General features: G+C 44.7%; 1 long non-coding RNA gene across 1 annotated transcript; it reads left to right on the top strand.

Moving 5' to 3' along the window:
• Nucleotides 1-605: 605 nt before the first annotated feature.
• LOC143269114 (uncharacterized) lies at nt 606-2,185 on the top strand. The gene is made up of 2 exons (XR_013045474.1): nt 606-987; nt 1,281-2,185. It is a non-coding gene; the product is annotated as an uncharacterized LOC143269114 (long non-coding RNA).
• The last annotated feature ends 8,897 nt before the right edge of the window (nt 2,186-11,082 follow it).

Raw genomic sequence — 11,082 nt, 5'->3', positions numbered from 1 at the left:
ATTGTCTTGGCAGGGCAGCGTCTCCAGCTGAATCACTGAGTTCGCAGCACAGCTCCAGGTGGTCCCAAAGAGACAACTGAGGCACAGAACTTCCTCCTGTTCTCTCGCTTTGGTGCTTTATTTTGTTTCCTCTGTTCGGAGCCAGATTCCAAGAACTCAATTGAGTTCAGGACTCTGTTTCAAAGTAAGTGTCTATCACCGTGTGGCACACGGGCCTGACCCTCCTGTCATCTCCTGAGACAAGTGAAAATGAACTGTCTGGTACTGTCCCACCGAAGAAAAGACAACAGAAGGTTTTTTTTTGATAAGCAGTAAGCAAAGCTTCCGTGGTGGTTCCATTGCGTGTGTGTGTGTGTGTGTGTGTGTGTGTGTGTGTGTGTGTGTGTGTGCGCGCGCACGCGCGCGTGTGTGTCTGTCTGTCTGTCTGTCTGTGTCTGTATTTATCTGTGTGTCTGTCAGTGTATGTGTTACTGTGTGTGTGTGTGTGTATCTGTCTGTCTGTGTCTGTGTGTGTATTTATGTGTGTGTGTCTGTCTGTGTATGTGTTACTGTGTGTATATTTGTGTGTGTGTGTGTGTGTGTGTGTGTTTGTGTGTGTGTGTGTCTGAAATTCAACACTCTTAACACCAGGTCCTTAAAGCAAAAGGAAGAGGCTTGTTTGTTTTACAGCCCTCCATCCCTCCCCTGGTCTCCAGTCCTCGGCCACCAGAGACACACTGACAGTTGGCAGAGGAACCGATGACAGATGGGCCGTTAATAAGCGCTCCTAGAACATGACTTGGCTGTGCTTGGACCCTGTTCTCGCTTTCTCTGCCGCTTATGTTGATGGAAGCCATTGGGACTGAGTTGGGTCTCAAACTGGCCGGTGACCAAGCCATGCATGGACTGTAAGCAGGCACTCTGTCTTCAAGAATGGATAGAAACTGTAGACCCCCACCCCTCTTCCTCTATTAACAGTGGATAAAAACAAACTGCTAAATCTCTAAGGTGGGTAATCTTGCTCTCACCCTCCAAATCACTAAGACCTTTTGGACTAAAGAGTTTTGGGTAATAATATTCTTCTATCTCTCAACGGTAATACAACCCTTGATGCGGAAGGGTTACTCGGGTTTGGGGTTGGATTTGAAGTGTGATATGTGACGTCAGCTGGCCTCTCAGGAGATGCCACTTTACTGTTTTTGAGTGCTGTTGGGGGTGAATGAGCTCACAGGTTATGAAGAGGCTACGGCAATGCTCTTGAGCTATCATAGGCTGACTCAGCTTCTCCTTGTGTCCTTCAGCCTGCTGACCCCCATGGAGCGTCTTCTCTTCCACTTAATGGCCCATCCTTAGTGTCTGCTGCACGTCCCTCTCATCCTGGACACTGCTCTGGCCCTCCACAGTGTCCTCATCCTGCGGGACTAGATAGTGGCCCGGGAGGCTGAACTTCAAGGCTTTGCTCTTCAGGATGGGGATGGACTGCTTCTTGCCGGGTTTGTGGCTGTCTAGAAGGTGTCCTTCTCTGAGACATACATAAACAACACTGGAATCCATGAATTCCATGTCTGTGCTGTGGCATCTGTCTGGCCACCTCATTGCCTCACTCCCTGTCCTTTATAGAATCGCCTCAGGGATGGCAAAGAGAAGTTTTTCCTATTCTCCTGCTCTTTGCCTCTTACATAAAGCCCTATGGTCCAACAGAACACACTGAAGGGAAAAAAAATAGATGAATTTAGCTTGTGTGTGTGTGTGTGTGTGTGTGTGTGTGTGTGTGTAAGAGCCTTGCCAGAAAGGCTTTTGTTTTGCTTTATTTAAACCATATTTCTAATGTTTCTCAAAGTTCTAAATGTTTTGCTTCGTTGAAAGTAAATCACGTTCTAAGCCAAACCATAATTTCAATGGCAGAAACTGAATATTTGTCATTTTGTTGTTAATTTTGTTTTGTGTTCCTTTTATAGACATCTTAATCTTCCTCCCTTGGGCAGATGGATGCCTTGAGTGTTCTCGGATCAAGGCCATGTATTTGTAAAGTCAGAAATAAAAACAAAAAACACCCCCCCATTTTATTGTCTAAGTATTCCCTCCATTTTATACTGATACTACCCCACCCTCATCACAGCAAATTAGCAAAATAAGTCTAATTTTGAATAAGTGTACGATTTAATGCTGTTATATATAGATGGAAATAAAGTTTTATTTAAACTGATTTCAACAGTGTTTGCTTAGATCTAAGTCTATGTTCTTTCCTGCATATGGTGATATCTCTTGGGAGAAGCTGCGAATCCAGAGTCAGCCATGGGCAGCAGAAAGTCAGCCACAATTTACATTGTGTGGAGGTTCTTGAATGCTAGAGGACAGAGCAGAGTAGAAATAAATGTGTCTTCCATCATGCATACATCAGGGCCATCCTGGGCTCCCTGTGGTCCTAGGACATCCTGAGCAAGAAGCTACCAGCCAGCGAGAAGATCTCACACATCTAGGTGCTTAATTAATATTAAGAACAGACGCCACAGATGGTTCTATTAAGTTGGAGCTGGCTGGAGGCTCTCTTACTGGTTTCTTGATATTATCTAGGAAGCTCATAAACCATCCCACAACCAAGTAAAGCAAAAATCAGCAGTTCCTGTCATTCCAGTTTCTGAATCTCATGCTCGCTCCCCAGCCTCCATAGCACAGGCCTCAGAAAAGTGCCATTTGGTTTGTGTTCAGACAACCTCAAGCTTAATGGGTTTTTCAATCTTGATAAGTAAATAGCTCGAGCCTGCTGCATCAAAGCTGAGATGTACCTTCCCCGTGTTTTCAGCTGTAGAATTTGACTCCTCCTAAATTCCACTTTCCCTGGTAGTTTTACTTGATCTTGATAAGCAATGATCATAAATGAACAAGTCTGTTGGAAGAGGGAACTAATTCCACTCATGTGCAGGGTGGGGAGTGTTTCTTTTTTTTTTTTTTTTTTTGCCACCCAAGGCATTCAGAGCCCAGGCTGGGGTAGGAGGGCGACAGTGCAGCATCGTGGCCACTTGGTGGAATCACAGAACCTTGAGAGCATGAGGAGTCAGTTCAGGAAGGAATGTAGGTGAGTCCCTGAGGGCAGCTAAAGCTTAGAGTATTGGACCCAGCGTGCTAAGGATAGCAACCTCAAACACAGTGGAGAGGCTGCTGTAGCTAGAGTTTTCCTGCCTTGCCCACAGTCAGGACAAATCTCTGTCACCCGCCAGTCCCACAGCTGCTCAGACCCAACCAAGTAAACACAGAGACTTATATTGGTTTCAAACTGTATGGCCGTGGCAGGCTTCTTGCTAACTGTTCTTATAGCTTAAATTAATCCATTTCCACAAATCTATACCCTGCCACACGGCTCGTGGCTTACCGGCATCTTTTCATGCTGCTTGTCAGGATGGCAGCTGGCAGTGACTCCTTCTGCCCTCCTGTTCTTTTATTTCTCCTCTCTGTTAGTCCCGCCTATACTTCCTGCCTAGCCACTGGTCAACCAGTGTTTTTTTTATTGACCAATCAGAGCAATTTGACATACAGACCATCCCACAGCACAGCCAAGTGCAGACCATCTCAGACACCTGCCCTCAGGCTCGTGGTCCTAATCATCCTCTATGCGGACCTGCTGGGTAAAGCCACGAGGAACCCAAGAACGGGCTCCCACAGCACATACAGAACATCCCACAGCAGGCCGCAGCAATCTGAGGTGACTTCAAGTGGAGAGATTGAAGGAGGCAAATAGATTTCAACTATTTCTCAGTAGTAGAGAAGGGAGAACTCTAGCTACATGAACTTAATAGTACTGGGCTACAGTAATCATGTCAGAGTGTATACATAAGGCTATCAGCATACAGTCACCCCTCAGCATTTGCGGGGTACTCGTTTCAAAGGTCTTCCTGATCAGACTCCAAAATCCAGAGATTCAAGTTCCTTATAAACAATGCCGTAGAATTTGCCTATAATCCATGCCCATCTTCCCAACGACTTTATGATTTTTGACAACTTTATATACATGTATTCCGATCATATTCACCCTACCCCATCATCCTTTCATGTCCATACCCTCCATCTAGAGCTCTTCTTTCCAACATATTCCCATTCTTTCTCTTGTTCCCAATCCTGCCTCGCTCTTGCTCCCTCCGCCCCCTGGGTTTAATTCTGGTTGCTTGCTTGTAGGTAGATGTAGGGTTATTTAATGGCCCATGGGAAACTTATCAGTGGCCACACCCCTGAAGAAAAATGACTCTGCCCCCTTCAGCGGGCATTAATTGCCAGTAGCTCCTTGAGGGTGGAACCTCATGGGCCCTCCTTTCCCCATCCATGCTGGAATAGTTGATGGGCTCAGTCAGGTGCAGGTCCCTGAAGCTATTATGAGTTCATGAGTGCAATGGCCGTTTGGTGCCCAGAGGTCAGTGTTACCCATACCTCCTCCAAATGCTTTGCCTCTCTCATTCTCTCTGCCCTCTTTTGGAATGGTCTCTGAGCCTTGGGCACAGAAAGGGCAGTACGTGACAGTCATGTCCTGTTTGGGACCGGAACTCAACTGTCACTTACTCTCAGCCTTTTGACCAGTCATGAGTCTGCATTCACTGCTTCCGCTGTTCCCACTGCAAAAGGAAGCTTCTCTGACCAAGGCTGAGACCGGTACATATCATGGGTATAAACACAAATATTTCTAAGGCAATTTGACTTGTACATTTGGCAAAACAGCAGTAATAAGCTCCCTTTAGGGACTACAATCTCTGTGGCCATGGCCTTTGGACCAGTTTAACAGTGCGAGGCATGAATTCCTTGTAGGTAGCAGGCCTCAAATGCAATGCAAAAGCAGTTGGTCACCCTCCACAACAGTGATGCCGCTATTTCATCATTGGGCCCATTTTACCTGGCAGATCTTGTAGCATGCAGGCCCAGCACTGGATAAGTCACCAATGAACGACTCTCTCTGCCCATTGGCCTGCATAGCACACTCCTAGTACTGGGAAAGTAGTAGAGAGGAAGTTTCCAAGTCAGGTCCAGGTTGACTTCTCTATGTTCTGCAACCTACGTACATTGTGCTTTCAACAATAGAGTCTTGCCATTTGGCTGTGGTGAAAGACAGTGGCCTGTATTCCTCTGGGGACCTCTGGGACCTCCCTGAACAATAGTTCATAGGGAGGTATTCCCACAACTGGCAATTAGATTTTTATTTAACTACCCATGTTGCAATCAACTGTCCATTCATGCAAAGGCAATTCTGTTCAAACACTTTTAAAAATATTTATATTTCTTAATTAGCATACAAAGTTTCCTTAAGACTTTTAAATACAGTTAAATCTTGAAATACCCTCAGAGACCTACCCAGAGGCATCTATCTTAGTGGATTCTAGATCCTATGACCTTGACCACCAAATTAATTATCATAGTGCTAATTCAAACTTTGTTTTTGGAAACTTACTGGGATTTTTTGAAATAAATATTTTGGTCTGTATTTGGTTGAATATGTAGATGCATAACCCATGGGTTTGGAGAGCTATGTATAGAAGTAAATAAACAAATATAAATAGACATACTTATTTATGTTCCCTGCTCTATCCACTGAGAGTCTGGGTGAAGTGCTACCCTAATATCAATAAACAAGCTACCTGGAACCCAGATCTGGTCTTTACAATACTACCTTCCACAAAAGAGAACTGGTTTCCTTCAAAGGCTAGGTGACAGAAACTGTAAAATAAGGCTGAAGCATCTTTTGGAGTCAAAACTGAAAAAAAAAATACTCAGAGAAGGATGGTGACATGCTAACAGGGCTAGTTTTAAAAGGCCCTGTTGGTCATAGCTGGGACAATTTGCATGTCAGTAACTGTGCTGGTTAGTTTTTGTCAGCCTAACAAACTAGAGTCATCTGGAAAGAGGAGACTTCAATTAAGAAACTGTGTCCACTTGATTGGCCTGTGATACATTCTTCTTGATCAATGATTGATGCAGGAGGGCCAAGCCCACAGTAGGTGATGCTGCCCCTGGGGAAGTGGTCTTGGGGGGTATCAGAGAGCAACCTGAATAGGACATAGGGAATGTAAGGAGCACCCCTCTGTGGTCTCTGCTTCAGTTCCCACCTCCAAGTTCCTGCCTTGAGTTCCTGCCCTGGCTTCCCTTGAGGATAGACTGTACCCTCCCCCAGGTAGTTTTTGGTCAGTGCTTTATTACTGCAAACAGAAACTTGACAAGGACAGTAACCTCAGTGAATCTGAATCCACTGTCTAGGATAGGAAACTGTAAACTTGCATTGATTGTAATAAATTATGAATTCCATGAGGAAGGCGATACCATTCTCAAAGTACCTATACACAGAACAGGCACTCACTACAAAGATGAGAAGGGCATCTTTACTTTGGAGATGACTGACAGATACCAGACTTAGTCAAGTCACTAAAGAGCATCATCAGTAACAGGACAAACCAAAACAGCACACCACCAACATCTGTTGTGATGCACCTGCCAAAGACGCAAGACTGAAATCAAACACGTGCATGCCATGGTGCGTGTGTGGAGGTTAGAGGACGACCTACACAAATCAGTTCTCAGTTCTCGCTTTCTACCATGGGGACCTGGGGATTGAACTTAGGCCATCAGTCTTGGCAGCGACTTAACCAACTGAGCAATCTTGCCAGCTGTATACATCATTTTTAAAGTGTGTGTGTGTGTGTGTGTGTGTGTGTGTGTGTGTGTGTGTGTGTGTGTGTTGTGATGTATGCAGGTCCAGGTGTACATACAGAGGCCAGAGGAGGACACTGGGTGTCCAGCTATGTTATGCTTCCTTGAGACAGACTCTCTCTTTCTGAACATGAAGCTAGTCTGGGAGCCAGCAAGTCCCAGCAATCCTCACATCTCTGCCCCCAACACCACCGCCCACATGTAGATTAGTATGTGGGGGCTAGGGATTCAAACTCACGTCTCCACACTTTCACAGCAAGTTCTTTAGCCCACTGACCCCTCTCTCCATTTCTCGCATGTTTCTTTCTATGTGATTTTGCTGTAATTGCCCTTCAATACTTCTATGTATTGCTTACTTTTCTCATTGCTGGGACAACGTACGTGACAAAAGCCACTTCAGCTTCTTATGGCACACAGTTGCAGGGTATTGTAGCCTACCACAGAGAGAAAGGCCTGGTGGCATCCATGATGGGGGGAATGTATAACAGAGACTTCTACCCACAGTGTGGGCCAGGAAGAAGACGACACAGGCCAGAACCAACAGTGAGTGGGACTAAGGGTCCATCTTTAGTGAGCATCTTTCACTAGCTAGGCTCCACCTCTCTAAAGCTCCACAGCCTTGGAAATAGTGTCACAGCTGGGGGACAACTATTCAAAACATGGGCACAGGTACATGTCATATTCAAACTTTGACAGTCTAAGAATAAGGATATTCCTTTATGTAATTATGGCACAAGGATCAAGTTCAGGAACTGTAGCATTGATATAATACTTTGTCTAATATAAAGACCATATTTAAATTTTTCCAATTATTTCAATCTTTCTTCCTGAAGACAAGGTCTGGCTACATAGGCTAGGCTGGTCTTGAACATGAGCTCCTCTTGCTCCAGCTCCTAGGTACTGGAAGTACAGGTGTGCTCCACCACATGCCAAGTTCAATTTATTGCTTACAGCAATGTCTTTTCCTGCTTTGGGATCACCCATCACTTTCAGTTGCCTTGCGGCTAGAATCGGGCAGTCCCTCAGGCTTACTTTGTCTTGGATATTGTTGACAGTTGCTTTCTAGATTGTTCCTCATCTCCAGATGTTTCCACTGGATTACTTTTCATTTATTCTCTCTCTTTTGTGCCAGTTTTCCACATGTACTTTTCCTCGCACCCTTGGGTTCCACTAAATCCCAGAAACAGACATTGGTGTTGATGGATGGATTATTTGTAACCTGAGCTGCTTCTAATGTTTGGGTGCTTTTTACTTTGTTGAATTTGCTATGGACCAATACCTGGAGAGTTTCAGTAATCAGAAATTAGATCAATGAAACAAGGGACCACTGAAGAGGAAAACGGCCCTTTGCCATTTATTGAACAATTAAGATGAACTCTATGCACCAGAATGCACACCATCAGATCCACATTGCGTGCTTGGCTTTTGTTGCCAATAGCATCTTTGTGAAGCAGCTTGGAGGGGGTGAGGATGTCTTTTCTGTCCTACCGGGGTCTTCCCTGAGTTCTTCCTCTCTTGTGCTGGCTCAATGTTGATTGCTCACACCTGCCCCCTTCCTAGTGACAGAACCCCGTTACTTCAGGAGGCCTGTGGGAATTTGGAAGGCAGGGGACTCGTTGAAAGAAGAAGACGGAACAGCCTGAGAGGGAGAGCTTACTAAATGTACCGGGTGTCTGGTGGGACAGGATGGAAAAGCAGAGCGAAGGGGTGATGCTAAGTACTGATGCACTGGAAACACCCAGGAATGCAAAGTTGTTAGTTAAGTAACTAACCATGCAACAGTAACAAACCTCAAGATTCTCAGGGCAGTGTTTTCCATTCCTGCCCACCAGAGCAGCCACTAACTCCTACAGTGAAAACATGGTGATGGGCACGTTAATAGGAATATTTGTTCATTAGGAATATATGTTCATCTGGTAGGGCTCGGTCCTAATCCTATGCATATTTCCCAAGGTTTTTGATGATTTACGTTATGTGACAGATCAGCAATATTAGTACACATATCCCACTGCTTAAAGCTCCCCCAAAGGAGAAAGTTTATGTTTAAATAAATCATTGAACGAGTTAAGATTATTTTTTAAAAAATTTAAGTGCTCACCCAAGAAGATGGACTTTTATTGTTTGAGATGCAGATTATAAAACTAAGATTAGCAGTTGGCACACACCCCCTCCCCCATTGGTGAGCACATGCTGCCCCCTGGTGTTCCCTGGGCGTCTCTGTCTTTTAGGCTGGTGAGTTTGGTACATCCTGCTGGCCTGGTGGACAGTGCACTGCAGATCTCCCCCTTTGAGATGCCTCATCTTCCTTCTCGTCCCTGACTTTCACCTTCCTGGCATTGCCCCAATGCTTGGTACAATGCCTGACAGAGAATTCACTATTAGTTCCATGAATAAAGGATTCCTGTCACTCAAACTAAAAATGTGGTGTGACTTTAAATCCTCTCCTTACTCCCCATCAAACAGCAGCCAATGTTTTTTTATCTGCCCCCTCAGTCCAAGACTTCATTACTTAATGCCTGGTCTAGGTGTCAAATACATATCTTTCCTTTCAAATGAAATCTCTGATGTAGAATATTATTTTAAGGCAAAATGTTGTTGGTGTTTTCTCTACTCTTTTGGGGCACCCGCCACCCAGCTCCCAAATAAATTCACACACGGAGGCTTATTCTTAATTATAAACACCCAGTCTTAGCTTGGCTTGTTTCTAGCCAGCTTTCTTTAACTTTAAATTATCCCATCTACATTTTGCCTCTGGGCTTTTCCCACTCTCTTACTTCTGTAAATCTTACTCTGACTCTGTGGCTGGCTGTGTAGCTGGGTAGCTGGGTGGTTGGCCCCAGGAGTCCTCCTCCTTCTCTGGATACTTACTTCTTTCACTCACTCCTTGATCTCTCTTTTCCTCTCAGATTTCTCCTATTTATTTTCTCTCCACCTGCCAGCCCCGCCTATCCTTTCTCCTGCCTTGTTATTGGCGTCCAGTTCTTTATTAGACCATCAGATGTTTTAGACAGGCACAGCAACGCAACTTCACAGAGTTAAACAAATGCAACATAAACAAAAGTAACACACCTTAAATTAATATTCTACAACAAATCTCCCCCGCCCTCACCCCCGTGAAACTCTGGATATCTTTCTTTCTTTCTTTCTTTCTTTCTTTCTTTCTTTCTTTCTTTCTTTCTTTCTTCCATTCTTTCTGAGGTTTCATATAATTTATTGTAAGCACAAAACAAGCATTTTTAAAAGTGGAAGTATACACTGAAAAAGTACATTTATATCACAGAGCCTTGACCACATGATAGCTGCATATACATTTGCTGGAATGTGCATATACACTAAAGGCTAAAAATAAACCAATTTTCCTTTTTACACAGATCATCTAAAGTGCCGGATTTCTCTGTCTGGGATGCATGGACAGAGTGTAGTTTGGATACAGCTTTATTCATTCATTTTGGCAGTGCTAGGGATGAACCCCAGACTCTTGCTCTGCTAACTTGTACCCCCGGGCCCGGACAAAGCTGTAGAAGCCATGTACTCAGACAGCTTTGCCACTCACCAGCTGGGTAAGCTACCCCATTAGTCTCCTTCAGCTCCAGTTGCTTCATCAACAAAATGAAGACAACAGCCACTTGCTGGAAGTGTGCGTTGGGCAGCCGAGGCTTGTTGCTTCCTGTCGCTATTTTCAAGGGTTGGTTTGTGCTTTGGAAACCGAGTCTGACTACAATGCTATGTAGCCTAGGCTGGGCTTGAATTCAGTGACCACCTGTGTCGGTCTCCCTAGGGCTGGGATTGTAGGTTTGCACCAACACACACGGCCGTGGAGTCCTTTCGAGAGTCTGTTTCCACTTGAGTGGACCAAAGACTCCTGAAGGCAAGGATTACTGCCTGGGCTAGAAAATGTCATTACAGTGTTCCTTTCCTGCATTATGGGCAAGGCTACTTAACCCTCCCCATAAGTCTAGGTCAATTTCTGCGTTTGTAAGGTATTTTAAGTCCAGATAACTTTAGCTTTCGCAGGGTAGAAAATACAAGTTTGGGGCAGTTTTGAGGAAAGGAGAAATAGATAGAAAAGTTCTCTCAAAAGAAGAGAACCATTAGATGTAGGCTATTCAAGCTTGTCTTCAGTACTCTGTGTACTTATCTTTTCCTCCTAATGCCCAGAAATGTATGTTGCCAGACGAGTGTGATAAAGTTTATGGGGATGAACAGAAGAAAAAATTCCAGACTGGCACAAAGACAGCGGAGAAAGGAGGAGCTCGTGGCTAGTTCAGTTAGTGAGGAGAACTCTAGACGAGGAGACAGGAGCAGGCAACCTACCACCCACCCTCACCCATCATACACAAACCCTCAGAAAGCTCCCAAAGCATTGTGATAGGTGTTTGAGGGCTTCATGCCTTGAGGGAATGGAGGCTCACGCTATTTCAT

Source organism: Peromyscus maniculatus, chromosome 17, assembly GCF_049852395.1.
Source record: "Peromyscus maniculatus bairdii isolate BWxNUB_F1_BW_parent chromosome 17, HU_Pman_BW_mat_3.1, whole genome shotgun sequence".
Lineage (NCBI taxonomy): Eukaryota > Metazoa > Chordata > Mammalia > Rodentia > Cricetidae > Peromyscus > Peromyscus maniculatus.
The sequence above is the reverse complement of the archived record's forward strand: the minus strand, read 5'-3'. Positions and strand labels throughout refer to the sequence as shown.